At 39.0% G+C, this 11,496-nt stretch overlaps 1 protein-coding gene across 1 annotated transcript in view; it reads left to right on the forward strand.

Annotated features, from left to right (window-relative positions):
* The window catches only part of lzts2a (leucine zipper, putative tumor suppressor 2a), a 102,921-nt gene that overhangs the window by 22,275 nt on the left and 69,150 nt on the right, over positions 1 to 11,496 (forward strand). The gene's annotated exons all lie outside the window — the stretch shown is intronic.

The raw sequence follows: 11,496 nt of genomic DNA on the forward strand, positions 1-11,496 counted from the left end.
ATTCACCAAATCAAGTATTTCATATGTATATAATATATATATATATATATATATATATATATATATATATATATATATATATATATATATATATATATATATATATATATATATATATATATATATGTATGAAATACTTGACTTTCAGTGAATTCTAGCTATATGTATATTTTTATTTTATTTTATTATATATATAAATAAAAGACATACTTGAATTTCAGTGTTCTGCAGGCTATCCAGTAGGTGGCAGTATTGTCCTGTTTAAGAGTGTCACAACATTGCTGTTTACGGCAGACGAACTGCTTTACGGTAGACTAAACGTGACTGCTGTTGTTGTGTGTTGTTACCGCGCTGGGAGGACGTTAATGAAACTGCCTAACAATAAACCCACATAAGAAACCAAGAACTCTCTCTCCTTGTTGTGCACTCTACTCTCTAAAAGCCGTAGATGTTATGACGTCATTGGGCAGGCAAGCTGCTGGGAAAGCGGACGTGAGAACGGCTGTCCCCACTCAGGTCCGCATTGAGCTGGAGGGGGCGTGGCCTCCAGCTCCGGCTGAATACCGGGAGTTTGTCGGGAGAAAATCTCTGCCGGGAGGTTGTCGGGAGAGGCGCTGAATACAGGGATTCTCCCGCTAAAAACGGGAGGGTTGGCAAGTATGCCTCTCTCGCTTATTTAGCATTAGCACTGATGCTAACGGTATTGTTCAGGTTACTTTGCAGTGATTGTACACACTTGTGATAAAAATACACTTGATTTTCACTGTTTTTGTCAATTTTGACTCCGATAAAGCACATGCATTTACTGTAAAACTGAAATTAATAGATGCACTGAAGCCATAACAATACCAGTTTCTGAGATGACTCAGCAGGAGGTTGCTTTAACACCAGAACTTCATACGGTGGCCTGATAGAGGTTTTTGAAGGCAAACATACCTCTGTAGATTAGGTTGACTGCCTGTCATGTGGTTCGTGGAGTGAGGTGGCAAGGTTTGACTGTGGAGCTGGGTTGTGGGGGGGTTAGCGAGTTGAAAGGTGGAGGTCATCTGGCTTTGCTGTACAGTGTCAGAGAGTGCATCAATGACCCCGTTAACACTGCACTCCAAATCTGATTTTTGACGCGGATCTTTTTTTTTTTGCCAGTCTTAACTAATCCGATCTTTTCGCATCAGATTTGGGCCACGTCAACAGGTAGTCCAAATCCGTTTGGAATGTGATCTTTTAAAATGTGACTGCAGTAGCTCGCGGCTAACGTCCAGCCACAGTCTGCAGTGTTTTAGCTACTTCTAAATCACTAATCCTCGCCTCCATGGCAACAAATAAAGTAAGTTTCTTACAAGTATCATCCCTGCAGGACGGGGAATAGCTAAACATTCTTCACTACACACCGTAGCTCACCGGCGTCACAATGTAAACAAAAGCCATGGGTGGATCTACACCTGACATCCACTGTAATGTTACCAAGTACAGGAGCGTATCTAGTCGATACTACTATCAATCCAATCCAATCCACTTTATTTATATAGCACATTTAAACAACAAAATGTTTCCAAAGTGCTGCACAACAATATTAAAAACAATATTCAAATATTATCCTTAGCTCCACCAATGACTGAATAAAAACAAAAAATAAATACATATAAAACCAATATAAAAATAATATAAAATAAATATGATTGAAAACTATTTTAAAGGGTAAAACCAAATGTAACTATGATTACATCGATATTTTTTTAGCGTCACAAAATCTTTTTTCGTTTTTTTATTTATTTATATTATGTTTATAAACTCAGGAAATACTTCCCTGGACACATGAGGACTTAAATTATGACCAATGTATGATACTGTAACTACTTGGTATCGGATCGATACCCAAATTTGTGGTCTCATCCAAAACTAATGTGAAATATCCAAACAACAGAAGAATACATTTCATTACATTTTAACAGAAGTGTAGATAGGACATGTTAAAAGAGAAAGTAAGCAGATATTAACAGTAAATGAACAAGTAGATTAATAATTCATTTTCTACCACTTGTCCCTCATAATTTTGACAAAATAATAGAATGATAAATGACACAATATGTTACTGCATACGTCAACAGCTAAATGAGGAGCCTTTGTTTGCTTACTTACTACTAAAAGACAAGTTGTCTTGTATGTTCACTATTTTATTTAAGGAAAAAATTGCAATAAGAAACATATGTTTAATGTACCATAAGATTTTTGGTTAAAATAAAGCCAATAATGAAATTTTTTGTGGTCCCAAAATATTGGTATCGGGACAACCCTAATTTATTTTGATTCTGAAGAAATAGTGATTGTTGAAGGACAGAGATTAATGTGTACGTTGTGTACGTAAATGAGTTGAAAAATAAAGTTCACGTAGATCCACACTGATGTCGGTGTCTCCTCTACTGAACAGCCATAACATGATTAGAACCCTCCCAAATATTACATTATATATATATATATATATATATATATATATATATATATATATATATATATATATATATATACATATATATATATATATATATATATATATATATATATATATATATATATATATATATATATATATATATATATATATATATATATATATATATATATATATATATATATATATATATATATATATATATATATATATATATATATACATTTATACAACCTCCCTTGTTTTCACATTGGGGCCATATTTGGGCGTGTGCGCCTTTGTACTTGAGTCTGATTAAGATCTCATTTTACTTGCAGTGTAAACAGTTTTTGAAAAAAATCTGATTTGGTGCACTTTGGCCTGCAGTGTAAACGTAGTCAATAACTCTTTTCATGGCTGAGTGCATAATAAAGGACTTTTTAATAATTAACAATTCATTATTTAGTTAATTGTTCATTTTCCTTTTTGCCAAAAGGCAAATTGTGCTGCTGTCGCTCCATCTTGATGATAGGACATTGCTAGTGCAAATGCATAATATTTGTAATTATTGTGAGTGTACTTTGTTGCGTGGATTATTATTTTTTTTCTTAAGCTCATAGAAAAAAATGTGATGTGATCCCCAATGTGAGCACAGAGGGAGGTGGAAAAGGTGCACTTGTGCTGGAAACATTTTCTTGATGAAACCATAAATTATATAATATCTCAAACGTTTTATCTCAAATGTCTGCCGACTGTCGTCGGAACCAGGATTTGCTGGCGTCCTGGCTTTAAAATGTTGTAGATCAAGCTGATGAAGGTGCAGGAGGAGAAGAGGGGCAGCGGCTCGGATAAAATGAGGCCAGTGTCATCCTGTCTCATTTTCTGTGTAGGGGTTGGGAAGGGATTAGCATCACTTACATAAGTGCCCCCTCCCACCCTACACACAGAGACTCACTCACCCTATCCGATCTCCCCCTCTTTAACTAGCCCTTCTCCTAAGTCCACAAGGTTGGTGTTGGCCTAATTGTTATGTCAGCATGTTTTGTTTTCTTCTCTTACGGAGAGTGAAGATGGTGAAAATGATCAAGGGATGGGGAAAAAACTGCTGCAGAGAGATAGTGTGTGTGTGTCTCACATGTTGAAAAGGATTCAAGTCGAGGTTTACAGGCGGCAGCTGAGGGAAACGGCGGGAATAAGGAGAAAAAAGGGGAGGATGGAAGAGTGTTGGGGCTGGATGAGATAGTCTATTTATAGTTTATTCCCGCTGTTGGGTTTTGGACCGCATGGCCTAGCGCAGCACAGCTCAGCATCCATGTCAGTCCTCGTGTCAGTCTCCATTAGCTCTGCACACACACACACACACACACACACATATTTACTCCAAAGGCGTAAAAAGGCCTGTCACGCAAACGTGGGAGCACTGACCTTTGCCACTCAGCTGTGAGTTAAGAGCCCACACTGTCTCTGTGTATGTCAGTGGGTGTCCATGCTCTAAATTAGTCAGATTTCTCAAATAGTTTGGCTTCTACAACACACCTTAATCCGATAGTGTTCGGTCTTTGAAAAGTCGGACTAACACACCTGGATTATGCGATTGGAAACCAGATGTCTCCAGGGGCTGTGTGCGGCCGGAGAGGACCCTTCGAATCGCGCATGCGACAGCATCAACGCGCGGGATACAACTCTGAAGCAGATACCAAATAAAAATAAAACATACTGTAGCAACAATTGTAATGAAGAGGAGACTGTTTCACAATTGAAGTTAAAAAGTGGCTTTGGAGCAATCAAAGCTGCTCACACGGTCACTAAGGTGGGCACTATGTTTGACACATCAACTTAATGTGTATTATATTTATCCATGAGAGCATTTTTGTTGTAAATTGTGAGGTGTGTCTGTTAAAATCATGGTTGTCTTCAAAAATGATGACAGATGTGAACAAGAGCATGTATTGTCTTTGTGTGATGATGTAAATGAGGTGTGGTTGTATTGTATATTAAATATGTGTCAAAGAAAAGGCATTTTATGACTTTTCTTAATTTGATTACATGCTATAGCAGTGGTTCTTAACCTGGGTTCGATCGAATCCTAGGGGTTCGGTGAGTCGGGCTCAGGGGTTCGGCGGAGGTCTATACACACCCGACTCATCGTGTAAATAAAAACTTCTCCCTATCGGCGTATTACGGATACGGCAACAGCAGACGTCAGACTGATTTGCAGGTGTGTAATTTGTTGTGAGTTTATGCACTGTGTTGGTTTTGTTCTTTGAACAAGGTGATGTTCATGCACGGTTCATTTTGTGCACCAGTAATAAAACATGGTAACACTTTAGTATGGGGAACATATTCACCATTAATTAGTTGTTTATTAACATGCAAATTAGTAACATATTGGCTCTTAACTAGTCATTATTAAGTACTTATTAATGCCTTATTTGGCATGGCCTTATTATAACCCTAACCAAATAACTCTAAATTAAGTCTTTGTTACTTAGAATATGTTCCCCATACTAAAGTGTTACCAAAAACATATAACTTTGTCTTGAATTTGAAAAAAAAAAAAACATTTTATTTTTCACTAAAGAAGGGTTCGGTGAATGCGCATATGAAACTGGTGGGGTTCGGTACCTCCAACAAGGTTAAGAACCATTGTGCTATAGTATGATTTTATTGTCATAATTTTATTGCATGATTTTTGTATCCCTTTAATTTAGGTAGCCAGGGACTGCAGATGGAAATTAGCTATTTAGCTATAATCTGGTGCAGAACATATCTGTCTTTGAGCTTAATGTTTCTGTGCATTGTCCCTTCAAATAAAGACTAAACTAAACTAATTTGCTTCACAAATTAAAAGAACAAAACATTTTGAAGTGCATCAATGGTAGACAAAAAGAAACCAATTTATTTAAGAAGGTAACTAAGGGAATATAGGCTTAATTCGGACTCCTGAACGAAATACGAATGAGATGAAAAATAATGAAGTAGGTGTATTAAAGGTGAATAATAAAGCGAACACAAACCTCTTTACGCTGCATGTCTGCAAGCCAATTGATTCACTTTCCGCACAGATGGCAAGATAGTACAGAACAGTTGCAACCTTCTTCTCGATATCAGTCAGGGCACAAAGTTTTCCTTCGGATTTAAAACTCTTTCCATCAATCCGCAGAACCTTTTGAAGGAACTTTTGATATTCAAAAGTTCAATTTCCACGATTTTCGTCCGAAAATTCCTTTGAAAAAATTCTTCCGCCGGTGTTTCTTTGCATCCGCCCCGATACATTCTTGGTAGTAGCGACATGTTCGTAGCGCAATCCAAGATCATTTCTTAACATTTAACATCAGCATAGCCGTTAAAGACGTATAATTTGTAATCTGTGCCAATACTAGGGCTAGGCAATGTACCAAGTTTGTAAGATATATCTATATATTTTTAAACAAGATATGAATTATGAAAATATCTTAATATCGATATCATTTATTTCACGTTAAAATGACCAAACACCGATATTTGTTGTCTTCCTTGATTCCTTGATCTAGTCCCCATTTCAACCGTAGAACGCGCCGGGTTTGTTCGCCTCATCAAATTCCTCGACCCCAGGTCCAAGTTGCCAAGCGGGCATATTTCGCACAAGAAATGCTGCCAAAAATGTACGCCAGAGTGAGGACGATCGTAGTCACACAATTAAGTAAAGTCACTTACTTCGCGCTGACCACAGACATGTGGTCTAGTGGGACCACAGAACACTACGTCTGTGACAGTCCATTACATCGTCAACTGGGAATTAAAAAGTGCCTGCCTGCAAATGTATTTTTTTTATCTGAGTTTGATACATTTTGTATTATTTGCACAGCTATGTTATTTATTTTACATAGAAATAATATTTTTCTATTTTATTTATCTTATGTAATTCTGTGCTACTTAAACAGTTATTTTTCGGTGCTGTTATTACCCATCTTGACTAACTGGGTTAATAAAAGTGCCACTGACCGTTTACAGTACAGTTGTCATTCACTTCAATTAAGAATTTTAGTGAATTTCGCCTTCTTTTAATGTATATTTTCACCGGAAAATATATCGAGATATATATCAAATATCGAGTTTAAGTAAAAATATATTGAGATATACTTTTTATCAGCCATATCGCCCAGCCCTAGCTAATATTACAACGGAGATCAGTTAAAACAAGTTGTAAGGATCCGCAAATGGCTATGGTCAACCAGAAAAGGGATGCATTTAACCGCGATAAGAGGAAATGCCCCCCCTGGGGATGGTCTCCTGCTGGCCCCACTATGGACTGGACTCTCACTATTATGTTAGATCCACTATGGACTGGACTTTTACAATATTATGCTAGATCCACTCGACATCCATTGCACCGGTTGCCCTGGGGAGAGGGGGTCCTCTCCAAGGTTTCTCATTGTCATCCCACTGGGTTGAGTTTTTCCTTGCCCTGATGTGGGATCTGAACCGAGGATGTCGTTGTGGCTTGTGCAGCCCTTTGAGACACTTGTGATTTAGGGCTATGTAAAAAAAAAACATTGATTGACATTGATTGATTGGACTTCACATCACGGTGTGAAAATACAACAAAAAAAACTTAGAGAATTTAGACTAATTTAGTGCATGGAAATGTAGTGAGTGTGTATGTCAGCTGCACAGGACCCCACTTGTCCCTGCTCCAATAATACACCTACTTTAAGTAAAAGCATAGACATGCACTAACAGAACATCATTCAATAATGCAAATGCAAGCAATTGCAACATGTGTTCTTCTGCATACATGCATAGAGGAAGAACTGTCTGGTTTTGATCATCCCAACTCTTTGCCACGTCAGGCCCAAGAAACAGAAATGGGATTATTTTCCATTTGATTTTGTGTCGCCGCCAACACACGGCTGATTGGCGTTTGTAGGGAACTGTGACTTCGCTGAATAGCTTTAAAGGCCTACTGAAATGAATTTTTTTTATTTAAACGGGGATAGCAGATCTATTCTATGTGTCATACTTGATCATTTCGCGATATTGCCATATTTTTGCTGAAAGGATTTAGTATAGAACAACGACGATAAAGATTGCAACTTTTGGTATCTGATAAAAAAAAGGCTTGCACCTACCGGAAGTAGCGTGACGTAGTCAGTTGAACATATACGCAAAGTTCCCTATTGTTTACAATGATGGCCGCATGAAGTGAGAGAGATTCGGACCGAGAAAGCGACAATTTCCCCATTAATTTGAGCGAGGATGAAAGATTTGTGGATGAGTAAAGTGCAAGTGAAGGACTAGTGGGGAGTTGAAGCTATTCAGATAGGGAAGATGCTGTGAGAGCCGGGGGTGACCTGATATTCAGCTGGGAATGACTACAACAGTAAATAAACACAAGACATATATATACTCTATTAGCCACAACACAACCAGGCTTATATTTAATATGCCACAAATTAATCCTGCATAAAAACACCTGCGTGTTTGTTATGCTAGCTCCTAGCTCCTCTGCTAGCTCCTAGCTCCATAGAACACGCCAATACAATTCAAACACCTGATCAACACACACAATCACTCAGCCCAAAAGACCGTTTACCTAACCCAAGGTTCATAAAGCTTATATATTTTTAAAAAGTTACGTACGTGACGCGCACATACGGTCAAGTTATCGAATGTTTAGCAGCCAAGGCTGCATACTCACGGTACCTGATATTCAGCTGGGAATGACTACAACAGTAAATAAACACAAGACATATATATACTCTATTAGCCACAACACAACCAGGCTTATATTTAATATGCCACAAATTAATCCTGCATAATAACACCTGCGTGTTTGTTATGCTAGCTCCTAGCTCCTCTGCTAGCTCCTAGCTCCATAGAACACGCCAATACAATTCAAACACCCGATCAACACACACAATCACTCAGCCCAAAAGACCGTTCACCTAACCCAAGGTTCATAAAGCTTATATATTTTTAAAAAGTTACGTACGTGACGCGCACTTACGGTACGGTACGTGTTATGCTAGCTCCTAGCTCCTCTGCTAGCTCCTAGCTCCATAGAACACGCCAATACAATTCAAACACATGATCAACACACACAATCACTCAGCCCAAAAGACCGTTCACCTAACCCAAGGTTCATAAAGCTTATATATTTTAAAAAAGTTACGTACATACGCAAAAAAAAGCCAAAGCTGCATACTCACAGTAGCACGTCTGCGTCTTTGTCATCCAAATCAAAGTAATCCTGGTAAGAGTCTGTGTTGTCCCAGTTCTCTACAGGCGTCTGTGTATCCAAATCAAAAGTCCTCCTGGTTAGAGTCTCTGTTATCCGAGTTCTTCCATCTTGACTGCATCTTTCGGGAATGTAAACAAAGAAGCGCCGGCTGTGTACTGTTGTGGCTGACTACGTTCGAAAAATACGTCCATTTCGCACCGACAACTTTCTTCTTTGCTTGCTTGGCTTCCTTCTCCATAATGCAATGAACATGATTGAAACAGATTCACGAACACAGATGTCCAGAATACTGTGGAATTATGAAATGAAAACAGAGCGTTTTCGTATCGGCTTCAATGTGGAAGGCATACCCGTGTTCGTCGGGCTACGTCACGCGCATACGTCATCCTCAGAGGCGTTTCGAACCGGAAGTTTAGCGGCAAATTTAAAATGTCACTTTATAAGTTAACCCGGCCGTATTGGCATGTGTTATAATGTTAAGATTTCATCATTGATATATAAACTATCAGACTGCGTGGTCGGTAGTAGTGGCTTTCAGTAGGCCTTTAAGTCATCTCTGTCAGCCGTGGCTTTTTGCTTACCATCCGCTCATGTTTAAAGCCTCCTTCCAGCGACTGTAGCCAGATGCTGACAGATGCTCCACTTGAGTGTTTGTAGCAGCCCTATGGCAACTTCATCTGTGCACTCCATTTTCCTTTTTGAGTTGAGGAATCTGCACATAGAAATGTAAGGCGGGGGACAGAGTATACAAAGAAGATAAGAGGACATGCGCATGAACGAGCTACTACTTTGGAGACCAGCTTTTGACACTGAAATGTGAGAATGAAAACATTCCTTTTTGCAGAGTTTGTTCGTCTTTTGTTTTTACTACCTTTCGCTCGCTTACTCTTGAACGGATTGCATTACAATAGTGAGCCGAGCATGATGATGCCTCAATGAAATTGAATTAAAGGCCTACTGAAATGATTTTTTTTTATTTAAACGGGGATAGCAGATCTATTCTATGTGTCATACTTGATCATTTCGCGATATTGCCATATTTTTGCTGAAAGGATTTAGTATAGAACAACGACGATAAAGATCGCAACTTTTGGTATCTGATAAAAAAAGGCTTTCCCCTACCGGAAGTAGCGTGACGTAGTCAATTGAACATATACACAAAGTTCCCTATTGTTTACAATGATGGCCGCATGAAGTGAGAGAGATTCGGACCGAGAAAGCGACGATTTCCCCATTAATTTGAGCGAGGATGAAGAAAGATTTGTGGATGAGTAAAGTGCAAGTGAAGGACTAGTGGGGAGTGTAAGCGATTCAGATAGGGAAGATGCTGTGAGAGCCGGGGGTGACCTGATATTCAGCTGGAAATGACTAAAACAGTAAATAAACACAAGACATATATATACTCTATTAGCCACAACACAACCAGGCTTATATTTAATATGCCACAAATTAATCCCACATAAAAACACCTAGGTGTTTGTTATGCTAGCTCCTAGCTACTAGCTACTAGCTCGAGCTAGTTATAGCTCGAGCGGGTAATATGGACGGGATCCCGTATATATAACCAGCCAATACAATTCAAACACCTGCACAACACACACACTCACTCAGCCCAAAGAACCGTTCACCTAACCCAAGGTTAATAAAGCTTATATATTTAACCAAAGTTACGTACATGACACGCACGTACGGGCAAGCAATCAAATGTTTGGAAGCGCGCGGGTGGGACCTGATATTCAGCTGGGAATGACTACAACAGTAAATAAACACAAGACATATATATACTCTATTAGCCACAACACAACCAGGCTTATATTTAATATGCCACAAATTAATCCCGCATAACAAACACCTAGGTGTTTGTTATGCTAGCGCCTAGCTCCTAGCTACTAGCTACTAGCTCGAGCTAGTTATAGCAAGCGATCAAATGTTTGGAAGCGTACTCACGGTATCGCGTCTGCGTCTGTTAACGAAGTCAAAGTCCTCCTGGTAAGAGTCTCTGTTGTCCGAGTTCTTCGATCTTGACTGCATCTTTCGGGAATGTAAACAATGAAACACCGACTGTGTTGTGTTGCTGACTTCCCTCGCAAAATACTCCGCTTCGCACCGACTTTCTTCTTTGCTTGCTCAGCTTCTTTCTCCATAATGCAATGAACAAATTGCAACAGATTCACCAACACAGATGTCCAGAATACATCCAGAATGAGATGAAAACAGCTATTTTGTATTGAATTCAATGGAGTCCGAATACTTCCGTTTCAACGATTGACGTCACGCGCATACGTCATCCTCAAAGGCGTTTTGAACCGGAAGTTCCCCGGGAAATTTAAAATTGCACTTTATAAGTTAACCCGGCCGTATTGGCATGTGTTGCAATGTTAAGATTTCATCATTGATATATAAACTATCAGACTGCGTGGTCGGTAGTAGAGGGTTTCAGTAGGCCTTTAAGTCAACTGACACCACAGCCCTTTGAGACACTTGTGATTTAGGGCTATATAAATAAACATTGATTGATTGATTGATAATATGTTGTCAGCTCGTACACTTTGCCCTCTAGTGGCTCAAGGTGAAAAGGCACGAGTCCCATCCATCGTGGAGAGGTAAGGTACATGCTAACAAGACTGGAGTGAAATACAGCCCACAGATGGATTCATCAGAGCAGCACTCGCAATCGCAGTTCCCACACATTTTTTTCCTTTACCTCCAGGATGAATGGCTCTCATTAATCACAGCCATTTGTCTTCTGTTGTAAGTTTTAGAGGTCAGCGATTAAACATTGTTCCCTGCACACTTGCCAACTCTCTCTCTTGCTTTCTCCTAAAGGATCACACTTGCGTTGCCCCTA

Source organism: Entelurus aequoreus, linkage group LG09, assembly GCF_033978785.1.
Source record: "Entelurus aequoreus isolate RoL-2023_Sb linkage group LG09, RoL_Eaeq_v1.1, whole genome shotgun sequence".
Lineage (NCBI taxonomy): Eukaryota > Metazoa > Chordata > Actinopteri > Syngnathiformes > Syngnathidae > Entelurus > Entelurus aequoreus.